Source organism: Amblyomma americanum, chromosome 1 (genome assembly GCF_052857255.1).
Source record: "Amblyomma americanum isolate KBUSLIRL-KWMA chromosome 1, ASM5285725v1, whole genome shotgun sequence".
In the NCBI taxonomy this organism is placed as follows: domain Eukaryota; kingdom Metazoa; phylum Arthropoda; class Arachnida; order Ixodida; family Ixodidae; genus Amblyomma; species Amblyomma americanum.
The window spans coordinates 524,362,051-524,379,683 of NC_135497.1; the positions used below are offsets into that span (position 1 = coordinate 524,362,051).

At 42.3% G+C, this 17,633-nt stretch overlaps 1 long non-coding RNA gene across 1 annotated transcript in view; it reads left to right on the forward strand.

Annotated features, from left to right (window-relative positions):
- The first annotated feature begins 1,585 nt into the window (after positions 1-1,585).
- The window catches only part of LOC144107331 (uncharacterized), a 325,881-nt gene continuing 309,833 nt past the window's right edge, over positions 1,586-17,633 (forward strand). Inside the window, exon 1 of the long non-coding RNA XR_013309257.1 lies at positions 1,586-1,734. This is a non-coding gene — a long non-coding RNA (uncharacterized LOC144107331). The remainder of the gene's footprint in view (positions 1,735-17,633) is intronic.

Consider the following 17,633-nt stretch of genomic DNA (forward strand, 5'->3'; position numbering starts at 1 on the left):
CTTTGTGACAAATAACAAAATAACCTCAGACACTCAGCGTATATGGTTTGGTGTGCCCCTGGATCTATATTTAGGCCTACCTCGTTCTTTTAATACATTAGTGGCATAATGTCAGCACCAAATACGTAAGATCTCGTTATTTACGCCGATAATACGTGTGCTTTCTTTTCATTTCGTAAACATTAGTCTGTTTATCATAACACCAATTTGTGCCTTAATATTTTTTTCTAAGTGCCATCACAAAAATTGACTTCGATTAACTGTTAATAAAAGAAAATATATTTTTATCAGCAATAAATTGGTCTGTTAATCATATTGGGTATATAACGTTCCAATCCCGTTCCCAAAGCAGGGTTGCTAAACATAAGCTTCTTGGTTTAACTTGGTAGTTTAGTGAGCCGACTTAATTCTCCCCTTCATCCCGGCACCTTGGCAATTATAAAAAATGCAATAAACTCAAACTCAAGGTGCGCTACTCGTATAAAGAATCCCGTACCTTTATCATTCGACACTGTGCAATGTAAAAAATAATGAAAAAGCAAGTGCTGTAATGGTACGTTCAACGCCAATAATCGTACCAAATAGTAAATATGCAAAAAAGCAAGAACTTGCCGTTAAGTAAACCGTAGAGAACGCGATACGACCTCTTTAACCAAAGAAGGGGGACACCATGCCCAGTTAAAAAAAAAAAACTGTATTGAACGGTATCTAAATTTTCTTCATCGACATTTTTTTCAAAAACTTTGAGGATTTTCTGCCTTTACGCTCTCTGCTCATTGCTGCACACATTATCCCCGCACTTTAATGGTCACTGTTTAAAAGGCGTTTTGGGTTGAAACCACAACGTAAGCAGCGCCAAGCATTTCTGTTGAGAGGAAATAGCAGATGGCTATGCCAAAAGCATAATCTAGAAATTTGAATGTAAGAATGCATTCGCTTACAAATTTGTCTTCTTGACGCAGGTGCTAAAGAACTTGAATCAGCAAGAACACAGAAAAGCTTACTCAGATTTTTTCATACTGACAACCTTGCGATTATTTTGTTTAAGTCCATCTGCGGCATGGTAGCAAGGATGAGTTCCATATATTTAACGGTGAGTATTCATTAGTATTTTGCGTTCCGACACCAACGCCTAATTTATTGATGTTTTTCCTCGGTTTCATCTAGCGTTAGGCTTGCCTTACGACGGATGGAAAAAATTCGGCGGTGCACTTAGAGTAGGCTAACTGCTACACCACGCCACTGACTCAATAGTGTCGGGGGCTTGCTGTCCTGCAACTTCGTTTCCACCTCACAACGAATGCCAAAAAGTGCTTTCTCCGTTTTGTGCTGCTGAGATCCTTCTGTACGTATATGAAACGTCCTGGAATCGACCTGCGTAGCACTAACGCGACAACGATAAACACACCGCGGCGGTACTTTACCCTCTCTCTTCTGCGCTAAAGTGAATGCTCGGCGAACGAGCCGTGATTGGCACGCCGCCGAGAAGTGCACCTCCCCTCCCTTCTCTCCCCTCGCCACACTTTTTCCGCTTGGAGGGACGCCTGGCGGTCGCCGCTGGAATCGTGACTGGACCTCTTTAAAAGACAGCGCCCGCAGCTCCCGGGATCGGATCGCAGGTGCTGCGCAGTTGGCGATACGGCAACACCTCTCACCTGCTTGCACCGCTGCCACCATCTCGCCCCTTGTATACGCGCCCACTTCGCATCGTTGCTTACGCAGCCTAGCGCCATGGTGAGCTCTCTGCGCCAGAAGCATATATTGCATGCTGCTGCAAAGCAGCTTCGTTTTACGCCTTTTATCGCTGTTTTGGCAATGCTTTCTTCTACTACGCTGCTGCTTTGCCGCTGACCAGATCGCATAATTCACCACCGTTTTTCTGTCGCGTGCGGTAAAAAAAAATCCGCAAAACTGTGAATACTACTTAGAACGTAAGCCTAGTAAGCACAGTGGATTTTATATTAATTTGATTTTTAACTGCAAGATGTCGTCTTAAAGAGGAAACTCAGAGAAACGATGCTCTTTTTGTCTGACGCAAAAGCTTGATTTGCTTCAAAGAAGAGAGCACGAAAGCTTGTTGCCTTGTAGAGGCATTATCCTTTGGTTTGCGATAGGTCTCTTCAATTTTTTTTAACTGTCAATAACATGCTTGAATAGAACTACACTTCGCTTGGCTAGAGCCATGTGGTGTCTTGAGAGCCACAGCAAGTGTCACTAAGGAGGCAAATTATTTTAAAAGTAAGGCCAGTCACTAAGCTTTGTGCAAAAATGTCAGTCAATAGTTTACCGGTTCAGCTGACACAAGCCATTGGTTGCACAAGGCCTGCTAATTCTCATCTGACGAGTAACTGAAGCATTATTTTCTCTGTACTTCGGAGGGTTTTTGAGCTTGATTCCTGCTTGGTTTGAAATTCAACCGGTGTTGGCAGTTTTTCAGTTTTTACTGGATTATTCTTGCCTACGTGAAGAGTGATAACACAGCGGGATCTCCGGCTTTTCGAAAAAGAAAAGGCGTTAAAATCCAGCTGGCCTCGTGGGAATGATTGACAGTTATGATGTAACTGCCTTGCTTAGTAGTACTGCGTCATGACGCACATGATGCTTTTAGTACATGTGGCGGTGTCCTTTAGTGCACGCATTTTCCGGTCTTAAAGTAGCATCGTTCAGCGGGAACACGTGAATGCTCATTCGAATACCTTCAAATGTCCATAGATATGGAGCATATTTTAACTACGGCTGGGCAGGAAGCCATTCCTTTTTGGAATACAGCCAGCAGTTGAGATTATATCAAAGAAACTACAACAATACCTATTAATCATTAGTTTTATTTGTTCCGCAATAAAAACCGCAAGAGGATGAGGAGGGTTAAAACTAATGTAGGTGTCAACTTGACAAGGTTTAAGACATGCATTAGCAGTGCAAATGCAATGAGTAAATTCATATATTTTTACAATGGAAAGGTAGTATCATATTTATAAAATAATCATATTTATAACATAATATTTGAGGACACTCCTTAATGTGCATTAAAATCAGGACGCTCAAACAAATTGAAATGTGAAGCTGATGTCGCCATCTCTGATTCGATATTAAGTACAGGCACCATGCAGTAGCTTTCGAGTTTCTTTGTAAGGAGATGTTAATCATATGATATGAACAGAAGACTGCTCTTCTTGCGAAATATTTTTTTTTCTTTGAAGCATGTAAGGATTTGTGCAAATTTTGGAAGACGCCTATCAGCCCTACTGTTTGCTTGTGGCACAACAAAAGCTTGTTTACAGTGCGCTTATATATATCAGGTGCACTTTCAAAAGAAAACAGAACCGTATAGCATAAATGAACCCGCAGCACGCAAAGAACAACGCCAAGAAAAACAAGACACGAGAAAGGAACATTGACTTGCTGTCTGATAACGTTAACTGGGGAAGGGAAACAAGCTTAGATGCCAAAAAGCGATTGTGATTGTTTTTCAACAGTAATGAAGCTCTATCAACTATGTCGGCTTTTGATTCACTCTTATTGCACTTCGGGTTATAATGTGCGGAAGGAAAGCATGGCTTTCTGTGCTCTCGTACGCATGAAAATGAACCGAAAATCAGTTACAAGGCAATTCCGCGCTAAAGTCGTTCATCTCTCTTTTAACGGGCATCTAAATTCAAGGAATTCTTATTTGCTTGGTCAGTCTAAAAAGCTCGCTTCCAACACATAGTAAGGTTGATTGAAATGGAAAAGATAGACGTAGCTTCCAGCTGGAACTTAAACAAGTAAAAGCCCTGATTCGGAAATAAATTAATTCACAATAAAGCTTCTTAGTTTTCTGCAGGATGAAAGCGCTATTCGAGCCTAATGATCTTTTTGCTCGGTCGGTTAGCTCTTAAAGGGACCGTGACAAAAAATTGAAGTTTTCCTTTTCCGATGCATTGCTTCATTCCAGCGACAAATACGATACTCTCACTGTAAGCGGAGCTTTTATAGCATAGAAAATGCCAAGAAAGGAAACACAGGTTCTGCTATTTCCGCCCAATTTCGGATGTAAACTGCGAAGTGTCAACAGCTTCTAATGCGGATCCCAGAGGCCAGGCTCCAAAGGCCTGCATTACGTACAGTACGAGTTTCAATTCAGTGCCAGGGTAATTTTTAAACACAACTTTCTCAGCTTTTAATGTGTCTGTTGCTCTATGACACACATCATCACCTCCACAAATAGCCATAGAGTCGTTTTTCTGCTCAGTACAAAAAAGTTTGTTGGAGTAGTCCTCAGCATTCCTGTAAAACTTTTGACTTCCTTCTCGTTGTCTCGTGATAAAATCTTCAAAGGGGGAAGAGAAACATTTCAATCGGACTTGTAATTACGGTCGCTTTTTAAGCCTACTGAACAGAGAATTTGGCTTTCTATATTAGTGGAATTAATTCAGACCATAAAGAATATTAATAGATGATTATATATGCGCACATGAGTATTCTCAAGTTTTAAATAGAGTTTCAATGCGTTTCGGCTATTATGTATAGAACAATAGAACAATGTTCTCCGATTTAGAAGGGGCAATTAAAATTTCGTATAATTTTTGTTACAAAAATGCGAAGTTCGAACTAAAAGTATTTCGCTATTTTTTTAAACAAGTTACATATTGTCTTTAACACACGTGCGCCAAAGCTTTGCCGCCGCTTTGATTCCGAAAAAAAAAAATCTTCGCCTGTGGCCACATGTGTGCACTTCATCGTCGGTGCTTAACTTGTTTCCAACAAGCCGATCATTAAGGGGCCCCAAATTGCGGTATGAACTAGACGCTGGGTCGAGTGGTTATGCTGGATTCGAAACTTATCACGGAAGGACAACTGTGGTCTTCTCCGTAGTTGCAAAAGCTTTATGTGGCATGGCACTATACAGCTGCGACAAGCATTCCAGCACTCAGCAAGCCGTTCTGTTTGCAATTGGTTTTAAATTTCAGGAGGTTCTCTAGCAGGCCAGATTAGGAATCACTATTCATAGTGCGTATCGCGGGAATACTCCCTGAACAGTGCCAGTATCAATTTGCGAGCCGACGGTGTTAGTTCGAAATTTTGATTTCGGTCACGATGGATGCCACACTTCCTCGTTTATTATCTGGCTAAAAGTGAGGCATCCAGCTACGCCTCCGGTTGCAATACACATTAGGAAGCCATTTTCTTCAGCTTTAAAAAGTGGCCTAGCAGCGCCTGATAGGCGCCCTGCGTTGTTCAGTCAGCTGCGAAGTAGCGGTTTTATTGTCCAACTAGCGTAGACTTTCATTTAGTCCAAGTCATCGCAGAAGCCATGCAGTTACTATTCCTGAATCCTTTCGCCACCTGGTGGGTAGACAACCACCGGTTGTCTTGGATAATAACTCCTACGCATTAAGAACATACGGCGCAGTGGAAGTATGCATACGTCCGGAGCGTGATGTGTAAGCTTCGATTCACAAATTTTTCAAATTTGAAAGTGAAAACGGATTTTAAAACAATTAAATCTTGAATTCTTATGCCACACCCACATCTGCTGAAGAGACAGGTCGGTAGCCACTGATTTGCCTTGATTCTTCGATAAATGTCAGCTGAGTGTTAGGCTTTGCTTATGAAAAACAAACTATCGCACGCTTCTCCTCTCTGGCGTTACCAAGGAGGCGGTGACCTTAAGTATATACTCTGGTGGACCCATCCTTCCCATCATAGAAATAAAAAGCGGCAAACGCCATTGGAAGGTTAGGGATGATAAATATATAGTCGTTGTACGGCGTGACTGAAATTTTTCCTCTCCATATTCATTTTACCCTTTGTCTGACTATCGTGTGTTAAGACAATATAAAGTTGTGAAAACTACCACAATAACAAGTTTTTTTTTTCAAACCACCATCTGAAACGTTATAGTGAAGCCAGTCAGCGACAACACAAGGGAAATTAACGCGATGAAGTCTTAATCAAGGATACGCTCATCGCTTAGTTTTGTTATTTTTAGCGCTCAGCATTCATTTCTGTTATAAATACCTGCAGCCTTTCATTTTATGACTTGCTTAGGTAAAAGCGCGCCTGTCTGTGCTATGATGTATTGTAAGCTTCTGCTTGGGGTAGTCTGTCTTTTGTGTAGTCCAACTTATTGCTACGTTCTCTAAACTTTTCTTTCTGTTTCTATCCTTTCATGCCATATTGAGAACACTGTAACAATGGCTCAGTAAGCAGTGGTGTAATAAATGAAGTATATTAAATTCATTATATTTAATTTATTATATTACGTGCAGCCCCTTAGCCCTTTCAGGTCGTCTGTCAGTAACTGAATGACTACCCTTAAACCATTCATGATGAGTGTCCGGCGTACAGTATTTCCTTACCAGAATGCCCTCATCATTAATGGGGCATGCCACTAATTCCACGTAAGTTCCTCCCGTTGTAAGTTTCATTCACTTAGCGCAACACATCTCGTATGGGTTATTTGAGTCATTCCTGCAATATCCACAGTTCACGGCGTAAAGACAATTTATTCGCTTCAAGCCTGCCTCGGTAAACAACTTAGTTGACCATCGCCACCAGTCAGAGAGAAATGGCGAGTATGACCCGGAATTAAAATTCAAATAATTTGTAGCAGCGCTATCTATCATCTGCCCTAATGAATGCCGCCTCTGTCTTGACACGTTTCTAATCGCCCTTCACATTGGACTGGGCAGGTATGTTAACAATTATACTGACGCATGAGAGAACCCAGTGACGGGGGTAGGGAGGAGAAATGAGTAGGGAGGACGACGACGAGCTAGATGGCTGCGCACTTTTGTGCTTCAGGGAGCCCTCGGGTCAAGCCCTCTGTCCGAAGCTGTAGCTACGGCTGCGAGCGGCGCAGAGCAGCCTCCCATCACTCCTGATGTCCTGACCCTTCCCACGGGGTCCTGGGCTTGATCCGGTAATCTAGACAGACTGGGCCGCTTCTATGAGCATTGCAACAGGTTATTTGTCTTGTTGCAAACCCGGAATATTACGGCTCCCGCTGACGAACGAACATTGACGTTATCAGGGCCGCTTCTCAATACTCACGCGTGGTTGAAAGCACATGGAAGTTGTAGTGACGCTTCTGTAATCTTCTCTATCGACTCGTTTGCTTTTCGGTGTGACACATCACGAGGCTACAGTGACCCAACAAGATCGCTCCGAAAAAATGTAACAAACCATTCGAAACTGCAACAATATTACAAGAAACAAAAAAAAAGATTATTCAACAGCCCACCGAAAATAGATGTCAGATGCTTCGATGCTGCTAGGGGTTGAAAGGGGGATTTCATGAATTTCTCCAAACAATCTTTTTCGGACGCCGCATAGCCAATGAGCAATTAAAAAAAATGTTAAGCCAGCTTCACTGCATTGTGGCGAGCACAAGTAATGGCGAAGCCAGTAGTTAATTGAACATAAACGAGCGCTAGTCATCTGCTTGATTCGAATAACATCACGGCCATAACAATCACTTGTATGAAGCTCTAACAAACATGTTAAGAATTTTTGATAGCGCTATTATTTCTTGAAGGCGTAATTGAGAACAGCAAAATTTTATTCTGGGCACGCTGGTTCCTTAAGCTCTGTGGGAATGCGTGTAGCGTGAAAAAGACGACAAAAGACGTCCGTTCATCTCCTGTCTTTCGTTGTCGCTGATGTGCTACCTGCAATCTCAAACAGCGTAATAATGAATGTTCGTCCGTGGCTCTCAACCAGCGCTGCCCTCTTCTGATTACTGTGCAACGCCGACTAACGTGAAGACGTTTAAAGAATTTGTCCAGAGAGTGCACCGTATTTTTCGCAGAAGCTTTCTATCTGGGTTACTGTCCTTTACTGGTGGAATATGTTTTGTTGTTTGCCATTCATTTGTGATTTTAACAAAGCTCAGCCTGCCTAAAGCAAATATTTATTGTATCCTTTCTGTCGTATTGCTCCAGTGATAAATAATGTTTAGGTCACCGTCATTCTGCGGACTTTCAACGCCCTATGCTCTAGCACATCGCGCTTCCACAAAACGAAATTACACTCCCAACGCGATGTCGCTGACACAAACATTGCAACTGAACCGGTTTTTATTTACTGCTCTGGAAACATTATTCTTTCCTGCAGAAATGACTGTCAACTTCTGCGCAATAGAAAGGACCATGTGCTATGACATCAAACGTAAAAACTTTTGTAATAATTTCTTAATAAATTCCTTAATCTACTTAATCAGTGAACACAAGACTACGCACGTGCTAACGGAATGGGTTTTCGCGAATTCACTGTATTCCGAATCGCTGTAAACTTAATGTAACTTCGTCCTTGGAGCCCTTTAATTTATATTTTGCTCTCATTTTGTCCAGTATCACTCTGTCCTATACCATTTCCTTATGGCCGTAGGTGTATGCACTTTTCCTTTTTATTTGCATTTTGACGCCTTTTTTAAACTTACTCCTTTATTTACGATCTTAGACTAAATGCAGCTGGAGAGAAAATCTGCTCAAGATCTGCGAGAGCCCTCCAGACCGATAGTACGGGCCGGGGTTAAAGGCGTATTCGCAGCTGCGGTCTGCAAGAGGCAACGAAAGTTACGTGCGAAAGAGCCTAAAATGACCTCTATTCATCACCGAAAAACGTCACGAGCGCTACCCGGGTCGTTCTCCAGCACGAAGTCGACCTCTCATGTGTGCTTTCCTTTTAACGCAGCTTTTCCTCCATTTGACGGCCAGGTTGTAAGTGAAACGCTGCGCCGCTGTTGCCGCCTGCAGAATGTTGGGAGTCCACGAGCGTTTTAAGATACTTGCTCTGCGACAGAGTTAGAAGGGGCATTGAAATGGTGTGTCTCGAGGTTTACCAAACTTCTTTTTTCTCAGTTCGAAAAACAGTAAGTACGATTGTACCACACCGGGTCAATGTGCAGGACGAAGAGTTCCGTGGCAGACTGGAATTGACGCCGTCTTTGAAAAACATTTCAAGCTCTACATGACGGCATACTATTTGGTGCCGTTTGCGCACGACAATAAAACACTACGAAAAAATAAAAAGATACGTTAACGCTCGCCATTAGTCTAATATTTTCCAAGCGAAAAAATAATATAAATCTTTCAAACATCTAGCTTTATGCATTCTCAATCTCTTCTAGCTTCTGGTAGATTTTTGCTTCGTAATCCTTTATTGTCCCGCTTTGCCATTGTCAAGGCAAGAACCATTCAAACCTAAATGAGAATAAATGAGGTCCAAGAACATTCAGTGTTATTCATTATTTTTTTACTTATGAGCACCATTACAGTAAAGGGATTGTTAAGAAACTGGCTAATAATAACAGCCCTCACCGGACATCAAACAGCATGATGGAAAGAAGCACAGAAGCACCAACAAAGAGCAACTAAAGGTGCCATTAAGTGCCTGTTCTCTGTATGGCTGCCACACGACTTCAGTAAGCACTCAAATCCTTTCGCCTTTTAGCAGTGACAGCGCAGTCCGGAAGGCCATACCGCCAGTGAATACAAGAATGAAAAAAATAGTTCTGAAAATTAGTCAGGTTTAAATAGGTTCTATGATGCACTATGTTTCAAACCGAGGCGGCGTTTCAAAGCAAAGTGAATGTATGTAATGTTTTATTTTATTTAAGGTACACTCACCAACAGTTTCACTTTTCTTTTTGTCGCCTTTTTTCCAACCGTTCTGGACCGCAGAATTTTACCTTTTCGCTAAAGGAATCAGTTCCTCAATAAGGATAACGAAACAAACGCACTACGCTTCTTTCATATCTTTGCACTGTTTTCGCAAGGCTCCCGACGAAGGAGTCAACAAATCAAATTTTCTTACATTACATATCGATTTGCGTTTTAATCGGCGTCTTAGAAGCATAGTTGTTAGCTAAGAGTGAAGAACTTCTACTTATTGATATTTAAGGTGTGTGTTCAGCTAAAAATTGATGATGAAGATGAATTTTTGTGGCGCAAGGGCAGCTTTGGCCAAAGAGCGCCATGGAACAATGTAGTTTTTATTTCACAAGGTGGGGTCAACGACCCATTTCCCAAGCATTTCACCCTAAGAAGCCGAGCACCAGGCAGGAGAAAGCTTGTACCCATTGTATCACCGATGGGTACCCGGCGACACTGGAGATCGAACGTCGCACCTCCCGTATACGATGCGGATGCTCAAACCACTAGACCACCGCTGCAGTTCCGTGATAAAAAATACAGCATGTTAGTCTAAGAAGCTGCAATATATAGGAAATGAATATGCTGCTCAAAATACAAAAGAAATATCGTTTTCAGCCGCATATGGCTTGCCATGGTGCGCCAGCTAGTTGAGTGTCACATGTGGCCTGTATTGCAAGAGAGTAAACAGGTGCAAACATTCATTTCAGAAGCTACCTGTCACACGCATGCGGTATGTTGAGGAACGCGTTGATTTTTGCAACTCTGGGAACATTTGCATGTCTGGCAGGACTGCTGAATACACAATGAAAGATGGCAGTCTTATCCGGGTCTGCGGTGACACTACTGCTTGATGTCGCGCATCGATGCCTCGGTTGTGTTATGGAAACCCGGTACTTTGTCGAAGTTGACTGGATTATAGCGGCCAACCCCCTAATCCTAACCTGACTCAAGAACCACACTGATGGCCAAACCGAAATCGTCGCGATGCGTGTAGAGACTTGCGGCCTACATCGTGACTCATATCAGGTCGCTCTGCAATTGAGATGCCTCTTCAGAGAGCTCGACGTGATCGCCGGCCAGTGCACATCCGTTACCGGCCTTTATGAAGGGTGCTAGCACCGGTCCACAGCACTTATTCGCTGTTACAGTGAAGTAGCTTTGCGGCGTTCGCGAACCTGACTCCGCATGCATAAATGTTCACTGTTGGATTTTCTCAAAGGCTTGATTGAATAAACACTGCGTTTATGAGCAGCGGTTGTGGTTGCCTTATTTGAGCAGGATGGAATGGTGATTTGTGAGACGGTGACCGGGTTACTATAGGCGCAATACTGCAGTTTCCTTAATTTATGGAACTTAAACCACCCATTCTTAAACCACGCTTTGATGCCTTCTTGAGGGGCCAACCCACGTCGGCATTGAATCACACACTATTGCGTAGAGTGAGCGCTTCTCGTATACTGTCTTTTTAAAAAGCCAGTGCAATGCACGATAAAACAGAATAAGGTAAATAAATCTTTACTGAGCCGCACGTCTGCAGCAGTCATTTTGGGCCTGTAGAGATTTACAGGGACTAATGTCTCCGATAGCTGACAGCTGCGTCTATTGTGAGCCCAGCGACCTCGAGAAGACAGGCACCATCGGAACATGATTGTTGGGCAATTTCATACTTCCGCTTACCAGTGCCAAAGGATAGCAGATATAAAGAGAAGTAAACGGGGAGTGGTTAGCTTAAAAACGAGACAAAGAGAAAGCATACAAGCATCACATAGTTCTACACTACTTCCGTCGCTTGCTCTGACCTGCTCTTCGCACAATTACGCCATCTAACCTGCTTGTCCACAATTACGTCGGCCCTGTTCTTCATGCTCGGCGAGGCACTGTGAAACGCTTGAGCGCACTAAAATTTTAGGCTGATGCATTACCGCTTGAGTGTAAACATTAATTATCATGCCGTGAACGGAGCACGAGATATTACCGAAAGCATTTTACTCAGTGGAAACCTCAGCAGCCATACAGGCATTGCGGAATCGGGGTTTAGAAGAGTCATGTGAAAATACTGTAAGATAGCTATAACGACGGTATCTATAAGGGAACGTCCGATAGCATGAGGGTGTTTTGCATGGCAGTATTGCTGACGTAGTGGTTTGCTTACTATGAAGGAACAAGTCGTGCGGAGTTAGATGCTTTGAAGAACCGACCAAGGTCACTCTTTCTTTTCTGTCAAGTACTTGATAAATAGCAATTCCTAAGGCGGTCGCCTGATTTCATCGGGAAACAAGAAAGAGACAATGCAGAGTCTTTTATTCCACAGAGCTGTCATGAAGTCATAATTTTTTATTGCTGCTTACTAATTAAAGAAAACATGTAAGTACTTTTCATGCAGGAACCGGAGAAGACTCCTTCTCTTATTATTGCCGGTCAGCCACTTAGAGAAATCCTCCTCCCTTGTTGCCGTTAGAACCACTTCCTCTAAAATGCGTGTCCTTGAAGCCCTTGTCACTGCACAAGTCGACAGCATGCAATGAACATCCATCTCTGCAGCCGGTGTGGAATATCTCGGGCATGTGATGGGTCCTGAATCTTCTTCAGAGCCCCATCAGCACGTGACCGTCGCGCTAAGGGCTGCCGCAGCCCTGGTCCTTCTAAGGGATACCTGCTCCAATCTCCTTTGGGTATGATAGAGAAAGTTCTAGAAAAATCAGGGCAAGTGTACTTTTCTTTAAAGAGGATAGTAAAAAGGAGAGAGTGGAGCGGGTGTCAAAACGTAGCCTGATGGGGGATGCTTGAGTGTATGAAAATTGAAACTTGGTGTTTAAGGTTGTCTACTTTTCACTGCTAAATGTACTCATTATTGTCCTTTGTCCAATGCATCTAGATGTGTATCTCTGTTTTCTGGTTGGGTGCATGGTGACTCTGTCACGTAGTGTTTTTGTCACTCTTTTAAGTTGTTTATAGCTTCTAAGGAGTCTGCATAGTTATAGGCTTCTGTTATAGACTCCATTCCATAGCATCACGGATTGCATGAACCTTCATCACAAGGGGATCCGGGTGGTCTGATTCGTACTCATGATGTATGTTTATCTCTATGTGTGTCGGGATACTGGCTGCTGTCCTATCGCCCGTTTCTATATTCGACGTGTCTGTATATTAGTGCATGTTCCTGGGCATACACCAATTGCAGGTCGAGTTCTCGGCTTCTCTTTCCGACGAAGTTTAGTCATTTGTTTGCCGTAACAGTCGTGAATTCCCATTGAGGAGGGCCAGCCTTTGTAGGTGTTTGCACTGTCACCGCATTTGACAAGGATGATATGGGCGTAACGTACTTTCGCTTCAGATGCCTTGTTGGCTGTCACTGATAACTTAGTTCTGTCATTGTATTCAGCTCTGCAAGTTCCTGTAGAATCTAGATGGTGGCAAGTTTGATAAGGCCGTGCTGGTTCGCATGGCTTTTCTAATTATTGTTTCCAACTCCGCCCATTATCGCCTCGTAAATCGTTGGAACTGGGTCTGGTAGAGTATCCTAGGCTGAAGCATCGATTGTACGTTTTGCCATCTCCGTTCGAGCTCCTCCTACACTAGACGAAATGCGTTTGATCAATTTCAAGGTGGTCGCTGCTGATTTTTTTTTATCCTATGGAGTCATTGTGTTCCTTTGCCAGATTTATGGTTGTCTAGGCCAAGGACTATCAACTCGTATACCTCTTGTAACGACTGATTTCCAATCTTTAGCATAACTCTTTTAGTTGGCAATTGTTTTCTTCTATTCTTGTTTGCAACATGAATGTAGCTGGACTTTTGCAGTGACATTTCCAGGCCTGCATCATGGATATACTCATCTAGTGCATTTGAGCCATCTTGCACGTAAATATTTTGTGTCGCAAGCTGCTTATGAGTAGACCAAATCGTGACATCGTCAGTGTAAATAACATACTGGAATAGAATAGGAATTTATTCACATCACTGTACATGATGTAGGAGGCCTGCAGAAAAAACAGCCAGAAGCCAGCTTGACAGGGCCGGAGGCCCCCTGCAATGACACTACTCATGCACCTCTAGTATTTCAGATAATTTTCACGCCAATGATATGAGTTCGATATTTATTTTTATTATTTATTTATTTATTTATTTATTTATTTATTTATTGATACTGTCAGCCGTAAATCTGCTACAGGGTGGATGCCTCAAGAAGTACACACAGCCACAGTACACACAGCTACATGAAGTGCACACAACTCAAGAAGTACAAACAGCCACAAGTACATTTATACAAACTCTTATGAAACCTCCAATCATTGACACATACATCTTGTCAGCAGATAGAGGCACAAGTGCGTCAGATAGAACAAGTCTTCATAATAGGCTGGGGCTCAGACCACCGAGGATTGGAACCACATGTGAAGAACATAATGAGTGACAGCAATGGCAAATGGTTTCTTTGTATAAGCTTAAATAACGGTACAGACAAGTTTCAAATTGGTGTAGATTGTCTGCGTGTAAAAGGTCCTGAGTTAAGGAATTCCATTCAGCTGTGGTTCTTGGGAAGAAGGAGTATTCAAAGGAATTGATTCGGGCCGTCATGGGTGTAACCTGATCTTTGAGAGAAGACATCACAGCTCTAGAGAAACGCTTTTTCAAGTAGTTGCTTGTGTTCAAGTTATAGTGGTTATTATATAACAGACAACAGAATTTTAACCTGGCAACCTTCCTTCGCTTTGAAAGTTGAGGCAAGTTTAGTTCACGAAGCATGTCAGTCACTGAATCTGTAAAGCAATATTTTGACAAAACGAACCTAGACGCCGTTCTGTGAACTTTTTGGATGCTGTCAATTTGAATTTTTTGATGCGGATCCCACACGACGCTGGCATATTTCAGTGTCGGTCGTACCAGCACGAGATAGGCTGTTAGTTTTGCTTTTGTAGAAGCAAAGCTTCAGTTTTCTTCCTACCAACCACTGTTTTGTTTCAGCCTTTGAGCATATGCTAATGATGTGTGTATGCCAGTTTAGAGTTTAAGTTATTGTGGCGCCTAGATATCTGAAATGGCTGACTCGGTTTATATAGTGTCCATTTATTCATAATCAAAAGAAAATATATGTTTGCTTTTATTTGAAATTGTAACGAATGAAGTGTTTGCATAATTGATTACCATTTTGGATAGTGTGCAACACTTATTGATAGCGCTCAATGCCGAATTTATTACTAGCAGGTTTTCTTAGTCTGAAATGACAGAGAAAATTAAATAATCCTAAAATGGCCGGAATTTAACATGGCGCAGCAGAAACAGCAGTATCATTTACGTAGCATAAAAATAACAAGGAACCCAGCACGTACCCCCGAGGGACTCCCGAGGGTACACCAAGGACGTGTGATTTAGTGCCACCTAATTCCACGAACTGGGTTCCGTTAGTTAGATATAGCCTGTATCTCCCATACAATATTCCTGTCTATGCCAAGCTCGAACAGCAGATTAATCAGCTCATCATGTGGGACACGCTCGAATGCTTTAGACATGTCCAGGCAAACTGCATCCACTTGATTCATGCTGTTTATTGCTTTAGAAAAATTTTGCACCCTTTCTACTAGTTGGGTAACAGTAAATGACCTAAGTCTGAAACCGTGCTGCTTGGGAATTAGCTTGTTGTTGCCTTCAAGATAATCGAATAAGAAGTTTGCGAAGGCATGCTCAAGTAACTTGCAACAGATGCAAGCGACAGAAATAGGCCTCTCATTATGGGGAATGTGCTTGTTTCCAGATTTGTGTATTGGTACTATCCTGTCCTGGGGCAAATCATTTGGTAAAGATAGCTGCTCCAGAGAAGCCTTAAATATGATAAGTAAACATTAAGGTACCCATTCCGCATATCGTCTAATGAAATAATTAGGAATAGAATCAGGAGCATAAGACTTTTTGTGTCTAAATTAAGCAGGAGGGAAAATATGGCTTGCTCAGACAAAGTAACATATGGCATGTCGGACGGTATTGTGCACTTTTTGCTTCTGGAATTCTGAGGCGAAGATGTAGGGTGGCTGAACACCGAATGAAAATTAGCAATTTCTGATTGATTAGCAATAACATGAGCATCCACTCCAAGAAACATCATTTGTTCGTACGAGAATGAAAGGTGACACCAAAAACGATGTGGGGAAGTTTTCATAAATTCTGTTAGCTTTTCTGAAAAGTATTGCTCTTTTGCTGTCATCAACATCTGTATAAGCATTGAGGAACGGCGCGAAATTTCATTTTGAATGTTTTCTCGAATGCGTTTTCTACGCTTTATTTTGCGCTTTAGTTGGATAATTTCGCGTGTTATTCAATGATCCTGCATTGTGACAGTTTTAATTCGGTGCGGAAAGAAGTTTTGCAGGCTAAACTTGACAAAGCGTTTAATATTTGTCCACAGTGCGTTGACGTCATACTTCACATCAAATGAGTCTAAAGACATCCAAATCTATGGTGCTTTCATCCTCAGCGACTGAAAAATATTTAACAAAAATAGTTCACCTTTTTTCATGTTTTGGAGGTTTTAAGGTGACCAAGACAAGCTTATGATCCGTAACCCCTTCCTCAACAGACACGTGATATTCGGTTATTTCACTGCTTATCAAAAGCAAGTTCAATATCCATTCCCTAGTTGCTCCTATCCTTGCTATTTAGCTCGGCTGCTGGCCCGAAAGACGCGGGTTCGATCCCGACCGCGGCGGTCGAATTTCGATGGAGGCGAAATTCTAGAGGCCCGTGTACTGTGCGATGTCAGTGCACGTTAAAGAACCCCATGTGGTCGAAATTTCCGGAGCCCTTCACTACGGCGTCTCTCATAGCCTGAGTCGCTTTGGGACGTTAAACTCCCATTAACCAAACCAAACCTTGCTGTTTGTTTAACAATTTTTTGAGATCATTGTTAAAAGCAATGCCCAGCAAGGGATCACAGTGCTTAGTATCAGTTGTATCTGTCTAGCGACTCCCAGCGGACGTGCCGCAAATTAAAATCACCTTCAGTGATTACTCATTCATTCGCCGACACATTACTTCAAAAATAGTCTCGCAACGACTCGAGAAACATGACAGGGACGTTAGAGGGCCTTTAAACCGCTGCAGTGACACAGAAAGAAACCCCAAGTTTTAGCCTGCACCAGATGCTTTCTGGTTTGAAACTTGGAAAATACACCTTGGCGCAAATAAATTCAGAAAGACAAAAGAGACAAGGACACAACCGACAGGCGCCAACTTCCAACTGTTTGTTGCACAAAAAAGCACATAGATTTATAGCCTCAGGCTATAAATCAACGTTTCAAAATGCCAAACCAACTAGTCCGGCAACATGCCTTACAGATGCTCTCTGTGTGGGGGAATCTTTCATGCGAACAAATTCAATTCTGTCTTTAAAAATAAGCGCTACATCATTACCATGTGAAGCACGATCCTTCTGAATCATTTTATGTGTAGACGGTATAATCTCACTATCAGCAATTTCAGGACGCAACCACGTTTCTGTAACTGCGATGACGTCAGGCTGATGAATCATGATAATGTGTTCGAGTTCAGCGATGTTGTTCAGGAGGCTGAGCGCATGGACATTTATCAGAATAAAATTCCTTTCTTCCATCCCACACTGTCACGTTGTTTTGTAATCAGTTACGAGCGCCCGTTCTGCCTTGACACGCAAGTTGTTTTCCTCATCCCAAAAAAAGCAATTTTTTCAAATAAAATCCTGTCGCGTTCGTACCGAACATTTGCGCCATTGTCCTTTTCATGTTTCGCACTATCCCACACTTTCTTACGCTTTTATAAAGTTGCCTGAGCACAATTATGTGATAACGAAAATTTGCTGCCCTTTAATTTCTGGCAGTGATCAAATAATTTCGTTTTTTTGTTGTCAAATGTCTAATTATAAGTAGACGCGCCTTTTCCATGCGCTTCTTTCCAAGTCTGTCTATCCGCTCCATTGTGTTAACTTCGACACCAAGGCATTCATGGAACACATCATGCAACACTTTC